The sequence below is a fragment of the Mus caroli genome, chromosome 6, assembly GCF_900094665.2.
Source record: "Mus caroli chromosome 6, CAROLI_EIJ_v1.1, whole genome shotgun sequence".
Classification (NCBI taxonomy): Eukaryota; Metazoa; Chordata; class Mammalia; order Rodentia; family Muridae; genus Mus; species Mus caroli.
The window spans coordinates 134,498,756-134,513,325 of NC_034575.1; the positions used below are offsets into that span (position 1 = coordinate 134,498,756).

The 14,570-nt window shown below is 45.4% G+C and overlaps 1 long non-coding RNA gene across 2 annotated transcripts in view; it reads right to left on the reverse strand.

Annotated features, from left to right (window-relative positions):
• The window catches only part of LOC110296983, a 34,487-nt gene that overhangs the window by 4,072 nt on the left and 15,845 nt on the right, over positions 1-14,570 (reverse strand). Inside the window, exon 3 of one of the 2 annotated variants that reach the window (XR_002378231.1) lies at positions 3,839-4,110. The exons of the other annotated variant lie outside the window; for it this stretch is intronic. This is a non-coding gene — a long non-coding RNA (uncharacterized LOC110296983). Of the gene's footprint in view, positions 1-3,838; positions 4,111-14,570 lie in introns of those variants that run through there. 2 annotated transcript variants of the gene reach the window in all.

Below are 14,570 nucleotides of genomic sequence, written 5' to 3' on the forward strand. Positions count from 1 at the left end.
TCTTTCTTTCTTTCTTTCTTTCTTTCTTTCTTTCTTTCTTCCTTCCTTCCTTCCTTCCTTCCTTCCTTCCTTCCTTCCTTCCTTTCTTTTGTTTTTGTTGTTTTGCTTTGTTTTGTTTTTTTCAAGACAGGGTTTCTCTGTATAGCCCCGGCTGTTCTGGAACTCACTCTGTAGACCAGGCTGGCCTTGAACTTAGAAATCCACCTGCCTCTGGGTCCCAAGTGTTGGGATTAAAGGCCTATGCCACCACGTCCTGCCTTATCCCACTATTTCTAATCTTGTAAAATTATGGCTACTTGTGGTTGGTAAATGCTATGCAGGTACATGTCCGAAGCCATCTTGGTTTTTCCTCCTACCCTCTGGCACACTCCCTCTCTCTGGAACTCTTAGCTCTGTCCCCTTTTTCCTGTCTACTCACAGACCTCCTCTGCACTAATGTAATTGGACAGGGAAAATCCTGCAAAAGGCAGGTATAGTGGTACAAGCCTTTAGCCTTTAATCCCAGCCTTTGAGAGGCAGAGGGAGGTTGATCCCTATGAGTTCCAGGCCAGAGTTTCAGGCCAGCCAGAGCTACATCATGATAGACCCTGTCTATCTGTGTGGTCTAGGCTGCCAAGATAGCACAAGGTCACCAGGCTACTAACCACATCTGCTTCTAGCCTTCTGGGCAGAAAACAGGTCACCCTACTCTCTCTGTTTTTGGTGGCCCCATGAGTGTCCCATCTCTCTCCCTCTCTGCCCCCCCCCCCCCCCCCCCCCCCCCCCCCCCCCGCCCTCAAGGCTTTCTTGCTGTCTCTACCTCTTCCTGGCCCTCACTCCTCTCCCCTCCCCCAGTAAACCCCTTTTACATCAAATCTGTTGTATGATGCAGTTTTTCAAGAGTGCACCTTGGCTGCCCTAGCTATACTGTATTTTATAACAGTGATGAATGTTAGTACTGACTGTCAACTTAACAGGATCTAAAATTATCCAGAAAACAAATCTCTCAGCTGTGGACAGTCAGAATGGAGGGTCCATGCTGCTGCTCAACAGGGTTGGCTCGTGGTTCTGCTCAGGAAAATTCTTGGATGTGAAAACAGAACAAGCAAACTTCTCTTTCCTTTCTGTTCAGGTGTGAGGGAGTGACATGGGGGTTTCCAGCTTTGTGCCTGTGCCACCACAGAGCCACCTGACCACTTTACTGTCTCAGTCTTGATGGACTGTCTTCCCTCCAACTGTGAGCCAAGTGAATTCTCTCTGTCAGGTATTTGGTCATAGAAATAGGTACAATAGGTAATTTTATGAAATATAATGTGGCAAGGGGTGGTACCTTTGGGTTCAAGCCAAGGTGCATCCCTGAGAAATTATACCATCCGATAGATCTGGTGTAAAAGGTTCACTGCAGGAGGGGAGAGGAGTGAGGCCCTGAGGAAGGGATAGAGGCAGTGAGAGCCATGTAGACGAGCGGGAAGCAGAGCTGTGAACAGAGAAAAGAAAAAAGATGGGGCATGCACACACACAGAGAATGCCAGAAACAGAGAGAGACACAGGAGGGCAGAGAAAGAGATCTGGGATGACTGGGGGGGAGGGGGCTTTCATCACTGAAATCACGGGGAGTGGGGAACCCAATGGCAGTGATGACTAAATGGTTGCTAGGTTGTTGAGGGAAATCAGCAGAACTGCCTGTATGCAAACAGGTACACTCGTGCACTCTACATATACAATACATTAGTGCTGCTTTATATAAAGACACAAAACTTGATCTCCTTATTTTCTTTCCATTTGCTTATTTGTTTATAATATTTTGCAGTACTAGACATGACACTCAGTCTTGTTTGCGTTAGGCAATAAATCTGTATTTAAGGAGGGGAGGGGGCAGAAGTAGTTGAATACCCCTTCAGTTTCAGCATTAGGAAGGTAGAGGCTGCCTTCTGAGTTTGAGGGCTACATAGAACACTGTCTCCAAACAAACTAACAAACAAACACTAGATAGAAGGGGGTACAGAAGAGGGGGGAGGGAGGGAGGGAGGGAGGGAGGGAGGGAGGGAGGGAGGGAGAAGAGAGCAAAACATAAAAACTTCAGTTGGATAAAAGGAAAAAAGACTAATATTTACTAGCAGTGTTCCTTAGAAATTGCCACACCCTTATTTCCTGCCTGAGGAGCAAGTTCCCTGCCTGACCGGTTAGACTGCCTTTCATTTCTTTCACTTTGTATGGAATTAACTCATTTATTGAAAGTAACCTTGAGCCTCCCAAAGCTCCCTTCTTAGTTAGGCACTGACCACACCCAAGAAACAATTTCCAACACAAAGAGAACACCAGGCACACAATAGTATTCTGCCTTGTGGCCAAAGCAAACTCAAATCCAAGTCATGTCACCAATGTTGTACTTTATAAAAAGAAAGAAATGAAGAATGAGCCAGGATGTTTTGTAGAGGTGCAGTATGGTGAGGTGGAAGGGGTGGCTCTGTGGGCCTATCCTGAGGCATCCCTTCCTCCGGAGCTACCAGTCATACCATAGTTTGGAATAGAGTTTATTTAGGGCATGAGGAAGGAAGTTGAGGATGGAGTAGAGACAGAAAGGCGGAGAGGGAGAGGGAGAGGGAGAGGGAGAGGGAGAGGAAGGGGGGGGGGAAGAAGAAGCCGGTCATGAACATGTGGTGAGAGAGGATGGAGGGGAATGGAGAGAGAAGGAACAGAGAGAGTAAGAGGGTAAGAGAATGAGAGAGTAAGAGAGTGAGGAGGGGGCAAGCATCCCCTTTTACTGTGAGTCAGACACACCTGGCTGTTGCCAGGTAACTGCGAGGCAGAGCCTAGAAGGAATGCTAACAAGGGTGGCTGAATCTGAATCTAGAAAGAGCAGCAGATGATTCTGCAGGAGTGATCTTGGTGGCAAAAGAAGGAAGTCCATGCTAGGGTGAGTTGGTGAGTCCTGGTTGGACATATTAGTCAGTGAAGTGAGGTAAGTAAATTTGATAGCTGGACCTTGGTGGTCAGCATCAGGAACAAGTCAGACATGAGTAAGTGTTCAAATAAGAAGTCTAGTGAGGAGTCCAGTGTTTAACAAAAGGGAAGGGTGAGGGAGGACACCCCCCCCCCCCCCCCCCCCCCCCCCCCGCACCAATTTTGCCACATTTGGGCCTGTTTGAGCTATTCATTTCTTATCCTTGTTGGTGACTAAATTGTGTCCCACTCAAAATTCCTCTTGTGTATGTTTATGTATGTGCAGGTGTGGAAGCTTGAAGACAACTTTTAGGAGTCAGTTTGAGGCAGGCAAGCACAGCCTCCATCTGTTTCTGAGGCAAGGTCCATAGCTAGTTTTCTTCTGCTGGGTTGAACACTCTAGGTTAGCTAGGATTAGGACAAAGCAGCGGAAACGGAAGCTTGGTGGGTGGGAGCCAAGAAACATCACAGTCACATTATGCCACAGAGCTAGTGCAAGAGCTTTATTGGGGGAGGTCGGAGAACAAAAGAGAGATTGGGAGATAGGAAAAATAAACAAGACAGAGAGGGTGAGAAAGAGAGAGAGAGAGAGAGAGAGAGAGAGAGAGAGAGAGAACATGAAACAGTAAACAAGGGAGAGGAGGAAAGGAAGGAGGAGAAGAGGAATCAGGGAGGGAGAGAGAGAGAGAGAGAGAGAGAGAGAGAGAGAGAGAGGGAGAGAAAGACAGCACACATTTGAGCTAGCCATGACTTTTAAAGAATTTACAAGTTGGTACACAACTCATATCGACCATGGAAATGCACTGCACCTGGCACAGTTGCGTGATGACTTAAGCTGCTGCCACTGAGTCACTGAAAGGCAGGCTGGAGGACCACCAACTTTAACACATTTAACAGCTGTCCTGTGAGCTGTCGGGGGGGGGGGGTGCAACTCTGTTTTGCCTCACATCTCATGGTAGAAGCACTAAGATTGCAGATGCGTGCTATATCGTCGCCGGGCTTTCAGCAGGACTCCAGTGATCTCTGTTTAGGTTCAGGCTTGTGAGTTACACATTTTTATCAACTCAGTCATCTCTACACATAAATCTGTTGAAGCAGGATGTGGTGGTTGCTTGCTTGCCTGTAATTCTAGCGCTTGGGTGTTGCAGAGAGAAGAGTCAGGCATTCACGGTCATCCAAGTGGCCATCCTGAGTTGGAGGAAGGAAGAAAAGAAGGAAGGAAGAATGAAGGAAAACTATGTTGAATCCCTAACCTCCGGTGACTGTTTTTGGAAACAGCATCTTTATGGAGGGGACTGAGATTAAGCAAGGGTACAAAGGCAAGCACTGAATCCACATGACTGATATCTTCATAAGACAAGACTCCAGAGATGTGGTCAACATAAAGAGGAGACACATTAAGGATACAACCACCAGAAAACAGAGAATTGAGGTCTCAAGAGAGATGAAGTCTGGCCATAGGTTATCCAGAGCTCTAAGGCCCCAGAACCAAGGGCATGTGAAGTTCTGCCATTGAAGCTTCCAAGGCAGAGGTATTTTGTTATGACAGACACGGATGACTCACACATTCCCTTATGATGGCCGGCTCAGAAGTTCCTCTTTAAGCTACATCTTCCATGACCATATCTGGGTTCACTTTTGAAGAATTGTGATGAGCTTAGGTAATGCACTGCTTATCTAGCCCTCGAGCTGTTAGTCAACTGAGAACTGCCCACATTCCAGAATTAGGTGCACCCCACCCCACACTCAGCCTTCAGTGACTCAGAGCCAACGGCCATGTCTTCACTACCATCCAATGGGAATCCTTTTCATGGGCATGCTCCATACCTCCCCTATAAAGCCCGCCATCATGACCTGTTTACTGCTGGCTCCATCCCTGCTTTTTTTTTTTTTTTTTTTGGTTTTTCGAGACAGGGTTTCTCCGTGTAGTCCTGGCTGTCCTGGAACTCACTTTGTAGACCAGGCTGGCCTCGAACTCAGAAATCCGCCTGCCTCTGCCTCCCGAGTGCTGGGATTAAAGGCGTGCGCCACCACGCCCGGCTCCATCCCTGCTTTTAAAGGCAGCCACCATTTTGTGATTCCACACCCCAAATAAGTGTCTTGTTCAGTGAGGTCTCCTTCATGATGTATGCTGTTCCTTGGTATTACTCGGATTACCAAGATACCCTTCCACTGTAAACCCTTTCACTTTCTACCTATGTAGAACTTGGGGATTCCTTTAAGCCTCAAATACACTCACAGATATTTACATTCAATATAATAGCTACAAGTATAATTTCCTTTTTTTTTTTTACATACATTCAGTTAATTACTCAGCTAAAAGTAATTGTTTCCAAGCCTGAAAATTGATGTTTTACTTATTGTATTGTTAGACAAAGAGCAATCCCAGTGCTACACAAAGAAACACAGGAACAAAGTGAAAGCTGCTCAGCAAGATGTTCTTCCTGCTAAAGGGGAGCCCCAGGGCCCACAGCAGTCAGCAAGCACATTGGGTCAAGATGGCTCCCATCTTCTGTTCCTCACGTAGGTGTGACTGTGTCTCATCCCACTGGTGGGAGCTCAGCTCCACAGCCTGATGTGATTGGCTAATCGGTACAAAGTGGGAAGGGAAAGAAAAGAAGGGTCCTTGCCTGACTAACTTTGATAAGAATAAACAAAAGTTTCTCACAGTAGTATTCTGTCTGCCCGTTCATTCATTTGCCTCTCTGTGTAAGTACAACTACTTTAAAGTTGTTGAAAACAGACTTAAAATGAGAGGACACCTTTACAAGTTTCTGAGACCTAATGTTTTTGTATGATGATGTGAAACACAAATTTTATCCTGCTAAGATCATAGTTTTTAGCTGATGGATAGAATTAATTCTATCTTGAGGTGCAAAATCTATTGTCCTTTTTCCTGGCAGGGGAACAAATGACTAAGTTCTCGTTCGAGCCTCTCAAGAAGCTCTGTTAGTCGAGTGGCAGTCTCCTCCATCTCTGTTCTCCACTGTCTGTTCCTAGCCTCGCAGGCTTAGTGTGGTGACGCAGCTGCGGCACACGAAAACCATTAATATTTTCCATCATGTCTTCTAAATGCACAACCTCAAACAGTGTGTGGTCTCCTTGGCCTGCTACAGTGGGTAAACATGTGGTACCACATCACCAGTTCTCTGATACAGATATCATACTGCATCATTTACGTGGGTGTCAGGTTTAGTACCATGTTTATGAGTACTTGTTTGAAGGCAAGACCACACACACACACACACACACACACACACACCTACTTATCCAAAAGTGGAACCCACAACAGATCAAAATAACTGTTATACCAAAGTCCAATGTATTGAACCAGTGATTTATTGGGGTTACTTAAAGGAACATGGGTGCTGGGTGATGGTGACGCACGCCTCTAATCCCAGCACTTGGGAGGCAGAGGCAGTGGGTTTCTGAGTTCGAGGCCAGTCTGGTCTACAGAGTGAGTTCCAGGACAGCCAGGGCTACACTGAGAAACCCTGTCTTGAAAACACCAATAAATAAATAAATAAATAAATAAATAAATAAATAAATTAATTAATTAATGGAACACGGACAAGTCAGAGTGGCCACATCACCCAGAGCCCACCCTCACACAGAGGACAACTGTGAGAGCTACAAACCTGGAGGTCTTAGCACACCTTGCAGGTAACTTGGCAAGTCAGAGAATCTTCTACATAGCTCAGCTCATCAGATTTTCCTTTCTCTAACTGCTGGTCAGTCCCCCTTCCCTATCTAGCAGCTGTTACGGTTTCCATGACCCTGGTAAGCCACTAGGAAGTCTTGTATATTGTATCTTTCCCAGACTTTGGGAGGTTTGTTTACTCGCTGAGTCTCTCAAACTGCCCTCCCCACTTCCTGGAGAGACTGTTTCAATTCCTGGAATTGGTATCAACAATACTTAATCTTATGTCCATTGGGAATCTATTCAGGAGCTAAGCATGGCGCTCAGAATATTCAGGGTCTGATTTTAATCCCTAATACTCGCAAGACACAGCAAGCATGAACCCATCAACATACACTGCCGTTTCTAGCTAATAAAAAGGAGTGTGGGAGCCGGGCTTGGTGGCGCATGCCTTTAATCCCAGCACTCGGGAGGCAGAGGCAGGCGGATTTCTGAGTTCGAGGCCAGCCTGGTCTACAAAGTGAGTTCCAGGACAGCCAGGCCTATACAGAGAAACCCTGTCTCAAAAAAAAAAAAAAAAAAAAACCAAAAAAAAAAAAAAAAAAAAAAAAAAAAAACCAAACCAAAACAAAAAAGCCTTGTTCGACTTTCAGGGTACACTTTCTACCTTATGATAAAGATTACTGCTTGTGGACGTTGTACATCGTGGTGCGCACTAGGCTCCGCACCACGATGTACAACGTCCACAAGCAGGTGCAAGACCTCTGGTCACACGTTTGCAGTCAGCTCAGGATCTCATTTTCCCTCTGTCTGGACTCTAGTTCATGGGATGGAACCGTTCACATTCGGGTGGATCTAGGGGCCGGGCTCAGTTGTCCAGCATTTGATTGCAGGGTGGGTGTAGTGATTTAAATTGGAAGCACTCCCACAGGCATCAGGACTTGAGTTCTTGGTCTAAAGTTGGCGGCTCTCTTTGAGGAGGTTTCGGTGTCTGACCCTGCAGGAGGAAGTAGGTCACCAGAGGCTGGATTTGAGAGCTTAAAAGTCTTGCTCTAGCCGGGCGTGGTGGCGCACGCCTTTAATCCCAGCACTCGGGAGGCAGAGGCAGGCGGATTTCTGAGTTCGAGGCCAGCCTGGTCTACAAAGTGAGTTCCAGGACAGCCAGGCCTATACAGAGAAACCCTGTCCCGAAAACAAAAAAAAAAAAAAAAAAAAAAAAAAAAAAACCAAACCAAAACAAAAAAGCCTTGTTCGACTTTCAGGGTACACTTTCTACCTTATGATAAAGATTAAGATGTAATCTCTTCGTTTCCAGCTCCTGCCGCCATGCCAGCCACTTGCCACCACGACAGATAACCTTACATTGGTGGCTGATTCCTGCTATTTCGAATGATACTGCTTTAAAAAATGAAAAATCTTAAGAAAGATACTTGCTTTAGGCTCACAAGGAAACTGAGCAGAAAGTACAGAGAGTGGTGGTATCTCTTCTCCCCACCCCCACTCACATAGCTTCTCCCACCTTTAATGGGCAGCTTTTTGTACATACCACATACATGTAAAATCCAATGTCTTTGTTTGTGTTGTTGTTGTTTGGAGACAAGGTTTCTCTGTGCAACAGCCTTGGCTGTCCTGAGAATTACAGTTAGGGTTAGTCTAGGCTGGCCTTGAACTCAGAGATCTGTCTGACTTGGTCTTCTGAGTGTTGGGATTAAAGTAGTGTATCAACTAGGCCTGGCTACATAGTCTTTTGTTATCATTAATGAAACAAAATTTAGCTGCACACAAAGTCAGTTCACTATGACATAAAGAAATTTTAGTGTATGGGTACTCTGAGCTGGCTTGGAACTTGGTATAAAGACTAGGGTGGCCTCAAACTCACAAGATCTGCCTGTCATTGTCTCCCAAGCACTGAAATAAAAAGTATGTGCCTCCATAGCTGGTCCTTAGTTCATACATTTAAAAATATTTATTCATTATTATCTTGGGGCATATATACATCATATGTGCACATGCTATAGAATGTATGTGGAGGTCAGAGGACACTGTTATGGAGTGGATTCTCTCTTTATATGGGTTCTGCATATTTAATTCTGACTGCCAGGCTTATAAGGGAAGCACCTTTATCCACTGAGCCATTTCAGTGGCCCCTTTTCTTTGTTTTAAAACAGAGACTTGATATGTAGCCCAGGTTGGCCTTGAACTCAAACCATTCTCTACTTTAGCCTCCTCAGAATTGAAATTAGGAATCTATCCCACCACGCCCTAATCTGCAGTGGATTTTAAAGAACAAAAGCCCCTCTAATTTCCTTTTGTTGCTGTGACAAGACACACCAAACGAAATCACCCTGGGAAAGGAAGGATTTATTTGTTTTATACTTCCAAGTCACAACCCATCACTGAAAACAGTCAGGGCAGAAATCCAAGCAGGAACTTGAAGCAAAAACCACAGAAGAACACGGCTTGCTTTGGCTCATGCTTAGCTAGCTCTCTTATATAGCTGAAGATCGCCTTCCAAGGGAATGGTGCCACCCACAGTGGGCTGGGCTCTCCTCTATCAATAAACAAAACAATCCCTTACAGACATGCTTACAGGTTAATTTGATCTAGGCAATTTCCAAGTTGAGGCTTTTCACTCAGATGACTGTAGATTGTGTCAAGGTGACAAAGCTAAGACAAAAACCCAAAGCTCTTTACATTTTCCTATGTTTATATGATTAACACTTTTAAACAACCAGGTGGTATTGGCACATGCTTACCTGCATGTGAGAGACAGAGGCAGCCTAGAGTCTATGAATTCAAGTCTAGCTTTATCTACATAATGAGTTCCAGGTTAGTTAGGGCTAACTAGTGAGAATATGTCTCAAAAAAGAAAACTCAAACAATAGCAAATGTTAGTTAAGCACAAATCAATAGTATTTTTGATGCACCTTTGATTATATGAACTATGTAAATGAGTTGGTCCTCCTTATCTGTGGATTCTGGATCTGAATCTTCTATCAACCTACAGCAACTGAGACATTAAAAACATGAAGACCAAGATAAAAAACCCACTCAAGAAAGGTTCAGGCCACAACCATCATGATGATGATGCTTGTTTTTTTCAAGACAGGATGTCTTTGTGCTACCTTGGTCATCCAGGAATGTGCCTCAAATTCATCCAGATCCACCTACCTCTGCCTCCTGAACGCTGAGATTAAAGGCGTGCTCCACCACATCTAGCTTTGACCACCATAATTACTAGGACAGTTGAAGGTATAAATGCCCTTTTATTTTTGGCCAGTGACCAAGAGTGGGCTAGTGCCTCAGAAAGGCTCTTGATGCCAAAGCTCAGAGATATGGGGGTTTTCAAAGCAAAATACTATAGAGATGACAATTACATTAGTCTTTGATGACAGTCTGAGAACTTTTACAATGTTTGTCCTCCACCCCCATTGGCCACTGAGTACTGGTGGCCTCAGGATGAGGAGGAGCAGGGTCTCCTCAGGTAGCAGTGAGTAGAGCAGGTATAAATGACCCAGGTGACTGTTCAGGAGGACAGCTCACTCACTGAAATGGTGGAACTTGCTTATATAGCTCAAGTCAGGGAGGGGGAGGGGAAGACAAAAGGTCAAAGGAGGAAGTGTAACAGTGCGGGGAGGGACTTTCCACTGGCTGTCACATGATTCCTAAGAAGCTAGTTCTCTGGCAGGGGAAGGGAAGTTTAACTGGCCTTAAGGTGACAAGGCCTTTGTCTTTATGGAGATGAGAAGGCCCAAGCCTGATTTGGGTAGGGAGCAGGCCCTGCTGCTGCAGGGCTCTCTGAGAGATATAGAGGGTATGGGCAACACTTGACCACTCCTCATCTGCTTGAGAACCCAGGGCAACACTGTATCAGCAAAACCCAGTAGCCATTTCAATCACAATATAACAATTAATCATCTTCAGACACAATACAAGAGGGCATTAGACCCCATTACAGATGGTTGTAAACCACCATGTGGTTGCTGGGAATTGAACTCAGGACCTCTGGAGGAGCAGTCAGTGCTCTTAACTGCTGAGCCATCTCTCCAGCCTTTGAGACCAGATTTCTTTATGTCACTAGTTCTTAACCTTCCTAATGCTGTGACCCTACAGTACAGTTTCTCATGTTGCGGTTGAATGAAAAGAAGAAATAAAAAGGAAAGGAAAGGACATGTAACATCCTAGGTACGGTAGAGAACAACATTTATTACACGGAGTGTGGGAGAGCAGAGGCAAAGGCATGTATGTGGGAGATGGGGAGCAGGAGTGGGGGCAGAGAGGGGAGCCAGGAGGCCAACGTTACACAAAAGAGGGCAGGTAGCCAAAATGTCTGCATTATAGACAGAATAGCCTGTGTGGAAAAGGAAGCCCATGCCCTAGGCTGGAGAGTTCAGGATGGGGGTGGGGTATGCCAGACATATCCTGTAATGGTAGGGACTAGGGGATGCTGGAAGAACCTGGCTGCCAGGACTCCTTTGATATATTAAAAGAGGACTTCAGTTGTTTATTCTGGGTTTGAAAGTTAACAGTGGTGACCCTCAAACATAAAATTATTTTTGTTGCTACTTCATAAATGTAATTTTGCTACTGGTATGAAATATAATTTAGGCATTGCATATGCAGGATATCCAATATTTGACCTCTGTGAAAAGGTTGTTTGATCCCAAAAGGAGTCTTGACTTACAGGTTGAGAACAGCTATTCTCTGTAGTCCTGGAATAGCTGTATAGACCAGGTTCACCTGAAACTCATAGATCTTCCGGCCTCTGCCTCCCAAGTGCTGGGATTTAAGGGGTGCGACACCACACTTGGCTCAAGAGAAGCAAATTTGGAAGCAATGTATTCCTGGTTTTCTTCAGAGATAGTTTTCAGCCCCGAAGTGAAAAACTACAAGGAGCTGTGTAGAAGTGAGAGCCCAAACACGGTCCTCAGTTAGCTCGAGTTCTTGTCTCATGTAGCTCAGAATGGACTCACAAAACTCAGTCTTTCTCCTGCCTCAGCCTTCCAGAGGCCAGTCTTACAAGTGTGAATTACCACACAGCTTTCTGTAACACTCTTAATTGATGGTGTGTAGCTTGTGACTCATGTTCATGTTCTCAAGCGTGAGTCAACATTTCACTCAGCTGAAGGTGTGGGAACCAAGGACAGTGTTGGCCTGCCTTCTCACTCAAAGTAGTTCATCTAATCTCTGGGCAGGACAGGACATGCCTTCCTGCCTCCCACAGCCAGCTTTCAGGAAAATTCCACTCTCATTCTTCAAGGCCTCAAGATTAGCTGCTTAATCTAGCATTTAATGTCGACAGCCTTGGACACTGCTGGTTTGTTTGTTTTGAGAGAAGGCCTTCAACTTGTTCTGTTCCTGAGGGTGACCCTACACTTGCGACCCTCCAGAGCCTGCCTCCCAATAGCTGGATGACAGGGATGCACCACCACACCCAGTTTATGGGTGTGCTGGGGATCAAATAATAGGAAGCTCTCTGCCTACTGAGCCTTTGTCCCCATTGTCCCCAATGCCAACAGCTCTCCTTTATTCTCTCTGGTGAGCACCGGCTTTCTGAGGCAGACACGTTGTTTTCCTCCCTAGCATTTTGCACAAACTCCTACTCTTGTTTGTCTCCTGAGCTATCTCAGTCGTCCAGTCCAGCTTGGAACTCACTAGCCCATGCCGGTCTGCTGAGTGCTGGGACTACAGGCATGGGCCTCCATGTCTGGCTTTAGAATGTTTCTTTATAGCTGACAAATCCCAGGTATTTTCTTTACAGTGCTTGAGAACTGACTGGTAAATACAGGCGAAGCGCCGTGCTTTAGGAGAGGTTCAGTTCTTCCTGTGGTCGTCTATACTTACAACGTCAGCTTGAGACCGTAGAAGCAAGAATGGCAGGGGCTCAAAGGTAGCCTCTGTTAGTAAGCTTGAGGCTGAATGATACCTTGTCTCAAAGACAACACCACGCACGAACAAAACCCCAGTCCATACATAGTGCAATGCCTGCAATCCCAGTGCTCTGGAGGCCAGGCCAGGGAACTGAGGCAGGTTCAAGGCCAATCTCGCTTACACAATCCGCTCTAGGAGAGTAATTAGTTAAGGCTTTGCTTACAGAAGCAGTAGGGTGGGAACTTGGGGAGAAGAACATGAAGATTGTAAATCACTAGAGTTCCAGCCAATGGGGAAAGAAAGCAGGAATGTCTTATGATCAGGGACTTGAAAACCACAGGGTAGCCATTTTTGTCTTTTCTCTATGTTGGTGTGCCTTTCTGCAGAATGGCGAATAGGAAACTGCTTTGCTCTCACCAGTCAGTCTCTCATATGTATTCCCGAGGGTCTTGCTTCTCACATCCCTTCTGCCACGGGCAACCTGACCAACATGAGAAGGAATTAAAAGTTCTCATAACTGCCTCAGTTCTGATAAGCTAAGGGACCCTATGGGCTTTTCCAGTCCCATCCCCTCCTTACAGCCCCCCCCCCACCCCCATCTGCAGTCAAGGCTAGGCCAAGTTCCATTCTCCACCCACAGGAACATTCTTGAGTAAAAAATTCTCAGAAAAACGGCAGAATGTACTGAGTAATAATCACCTGACCCTCTGGGAAGTCCCAGATAGCGTTCAAATGCATGTCATCATCCTCCCATGCTTGCTGGCCAATACACTTAAAGGTCAATATGCTTAGCCAATAAGTTTGAACTGTAACTTTGCTGATGTAACCTGTGCCCCTAAAATGTATAAAACCTGCTTGTAAGAGCCATTTGGGGTCGCTTTCTCATCACTCGCCTTGAGGGACTGATTGAAGGTAGACTTTGACGTGCTGGAAAATAAACCTCTTTTGCATTCATCTGTTTCTCAGGGCCTCACTTGTGGGTGTCTTGAAGTAAGTACCACTGACCGAGAGTTGGGGTCTTACAAAGCCATGACATCATTCACAGAAAATGCTTCCCCTATGGTGAGTTTTCTTGTTGCAGAAAGTTACTGGAATACATGCATAGAGCAGAGAGTAGAAGGAACGCAGAGACCCCATGTCCTCTGCTCATGGGATCCAGGTGAGCTACCCTGCTGGCCCACTGCAGTGTTTGCCAACCTGGAAGCTCCAGTGAGCTTTGATGTCTAGTTTATCAGTGCTTTAGTACTGGGCAAGATTGCTAATACCATGGCCCAGTAGGGTTTAGTGGTTAGGGTGACTGTCTCAAAGTCCCAACCACCTAATCCGATAATCACATGGTTGGTCTTTCTGAGGCCATCGTGGGGTCCAAGATGAGTCACTCCCATCATAAGAAAGATGTATTTCCCATGGAAGTTCAAAAGGCTTTTAAGGTTCTTCTTGACAGAAGCCAAGGGAAAATTATATATATATATATATATATAATTACACCATGCTATATCTTCATGCCACATCAACTTTTGTAAGAATCTGGCACCCTGGCTGTGATAAAATAAGAAGGCTTCAGAGAAGAGAGAGTGTGTGTTTTGTAGTTGTGGTTGGGACATGGTCTTACTCTAGAATCTAGATTGACCTAGAACTCATGGCAATCCTCTAGGATTCTAGGATCACAGTCAAGAAGGACCAGACCTGACTGTGAAAAGAAATTCTCAGATAAGAAAAGGACCAAGAAGGCAATTCAGATGGCACTTCTATTACCAGGACAGATTGTTTAAAAGAAAATAAGGATGATTTTTGTTTGGCCACAATGAGAGTTCATGGATGACAAAGGGTGAAGGCTGCTTTGTTCAACAAGGAAGCATCGTGGATCCCCAGCTAAGGACTCTGGGAAACTTATGTGAGAGGAAGTTTCAGTAAAGAAGAGACTAAACGCCACAAGCAGTGCTTTAGGGTGCCTTGGACTGTGGGACAGAATAGAGGAAGCAGAGGAGCTGCTGTCACGGTATAGTTTTAAAATATGCTTTTAAAATTTAATTAATTTTTGTGGATGGTGTTTGGCCTGCATGTTTGTTTGTTTGTGCATAGACACTGTGCCTGGTAACCAAGGCCAGAAAAGAGTGCAGGAGTCCTTGGAACTAGA